The sequence below is a fragment of the Saccopteryx bilineata genome, chromosome X, assembly GCF_036850765.1.
Source record: "Saccopteryx bilineata isolate mSacBil1 chromosome X, mSacBil1_pri_phased_curated, whole genome shotgun sequence".
In the NCBI taxonomy this organism is placed as follows: domain Eukaryota; kingdom Metazoa; phylum Chordata; class Mammalia; order Chiroptera; family Emballonuridae; genus Saccopteryx; species Saccopteryx bilineata.
In genome coordinates, this window is record NC_089502.1 from 116025041 (window position 1) to 116027839 (window position 2799).

The 2799-nt window shown below is 35.1% G+C and overlaps 1 pseudogene; it reads right to left on the reverse strand.

The window, feature by feature from the left end:
- Nucleotides 1-766: 766 nt before the first annotated feature.
- On the reverse strand, nt 767-1130 carry LOC136317519 (small ribosomal subunit protein eS25 pseudogene; annotated as a pseudogene).
- Between the last annotated feature and the right edge of the window lie 1669 nt (nt 1131-2799).

Consider the following 2799-nt stretch of genomic DNA (forward strand, 5'->3'; position numbering starts at 1 on the left):
ACACTCCAAAAATTCTTGAATTTTTCCCTAATGTGGTTTTTGTGAAGTCCTCTTCCTCAGTAAATTACAATATTACTTATTTATTTATTAAAATTTTTCTTAAGTGAGAAGTGGGGAAGCAGAGAGACAGACTACCACATGCGCGCGGACTTGTATCCACCCAGCAAACTACCTGTCAGGTGATGCTCTACCCATCTGGGGCTATTGCTCTGTTGCTTGGAAACTGAGCTATTTTAGTGCCTGAGATAAGGCCATGGAGCCATCCTCAGCACCAGGGCTGCAAGATGGGAGGAAAGAGATAGAGAAGTTGAGTCGGAGGGGTAGAGAAGCAGATGGTCATTTTTCCTGTGTGCCCTGACTGAGAATCGAAGCCAAGACTTCCACATGCTGGACTGATACTCTAACACTGAGCCCACTGGCCAGGGCCAGTAAATGAAAATTTTAATCTTGCATTCTTTCAGACCAAGAAACTTTGGAGCAAATTTTGATTCCTCTGTTTCTGTTGCACTCCTCATCTGATCCGTTAACCAAATTTGTCTATGCAGTCTACAAAATATAAATAAAATTCAGTGATTTTACCATTATTACTACTACTGCCATCTTGATTTAAGCCAGCAACATCTTCAGCCTGATTACTGTACAGTTTCTTTACTAGTCTTTTTTTAAAATCCTTTTTACTTATAGTCTATTTTCAGAATAAATAGTGTGATTTTTTTTATTTAATCAAATTTTATTTTTCAAAATGTATAGCTATGGGACCTGTTGTTTATGCATCTTTTCCAACAGCTGGAACATCCCCACCGTTGGTGCTTCTGGTGTAAATTACTTGAGTTTTTGCTTTGAACCTAGTTTAATATGTCTTTTACTAAGGAGCTCCTGAAGGGCTGTCCTGGCCAAGGAACTATGAATCTTCAGTTTCAGAGAAAACAGCTGGAGTTATAATCTTATAGTTGTGAACTTCCTTATAGTTTGTCATATGTAGCTTTGTCAAAGAAGACTAGGTTATTGATCTTACCTTTTGGACCACTCTTTCTTTTTGGCCTTGCCCTCAGATTTTTTTTTACTTGGACTTTGTCTTTCTTGGCTGATTTTTTGGCATCTTCTTTCTTTTTGTCATTCTTGGGCAACATAGTGAAGCTTGGAGGGCAACTACTACCACTGCAGTAAGATGTTGGACAAATAAAAGCTTGAGGGTTTTTTTTTTTAAGTATACATTTATAGCACTTATTTGACTGGTCAACATAATAGATTCTTTCCTTTGTTGAGTTACTGAAATCCTTATTCTCTGCAGTATTCATTCGTTCTTAAAATATGCTATCTTTTCAAATTATAATTGGTTTTGTTTTTATAAGTATTTGTCTATACTCATTTTCCCAAGTAGATTATCAGCTACTTCATAGAAGAACCAATTGTTATACTTCTTTCTGTTCCCCACTAGGGAAATGTAATAAACAGGAACTCAGTATGTTTGCCAAATAAAAGAAATAACTGGAGATAAAATATGTCCTTAATATTCTAGATGAGATGTCTTAAGTTCTTAGATTTCCAATATTATAAAATAACTCTAGTGTATTATTTCCCCATAAAAGATGATAATATATAAGGAAAATTCAAATCGATCTCTTAAAACTCTCAATGATTCTATAAGTATGACATACAGTTTCTATAAATCTATTGAAACAAATATTTCTACTACCATACCCAATTTTACAGCATACTATAATATAGTAAGGTTAAAGATAAACTTAGCTGATTCTAACAAAGTGGAAGTAACGATGATAAAAGAATACCTGCTGAGTGCCTTTCAAATTTTATTTCTCTTGAACGTTACACATTTCTTGAACCTCAATTAAAATAACTAATTTTCTCTGATGGCTTTTAAAAAAATTGGATGAATATATTTCAGAAAACCTTTTTCTTGTTTCCTAATATAACTTAAAGGAGGTCCATTCACATCATAAACCACGAGTTGAAACTTGCTTTAACACTGCATTCTAATGTAACCAGCATTTTTTTTCCTTCTCAAAATCATAGATTTTTACTGATTGTTTCTATTTTCATTATCTCTCATAATCAGCAATAACTGACATCTTTAATTTTTTTATCTAGTGTTAGAAGTAAAATGTTGATTTATTATTGTATATGGGATGACTGGGACCGAACACTGTTTTGTTTGGCATGGTCAAGGACAGGACAGGCTGAGCAACTTGTTGCTTTCACCCCATGTTTCTTAATTCAGATCCATGCCTTTATGAAGTTACAGATCACTCTGCTAGTGCAATGTGCTTCTCATGAATGCTCATGACTATATAAGTCGTATTTGTCTTTACAACAGAACAAAGTAGTGTAATTGGGAATCAGTTTAAAAGCAAGAATGTAAAAAGATTTACCTCACAAAATAACTCTAGATCATTATATTATTAATAAATAAGGTCTGAGCAAAATAATGACAGAATTACAATAATAAATAATGCACTGGGAGCTGTCTAACAGGGATTTGAGCAAAGCCTGAATTTAAGATTATAGTTTGGATATACATTTATAACATATCCATTTTTCTGAGTCTCAGTTCCTCCTGTTCCCTGCCTCTAGCTCTAAAAAGGAATGTACTTCTGGAATGCTTCATGTGTGCCACCTTTTCCCTTCTCATGCTGCCTTTGCCTGACTGACAAGGTTCTACCAATGACCCATGAGCTTCCCGAAGGGCCCTTTGACCACTCATGTTTCCGTCTTCCTCAAGGCAATGCTACCACTGCTTAGGCTTTCTCTTTATTTGACAGGGACCCAGGATTCCAGTGG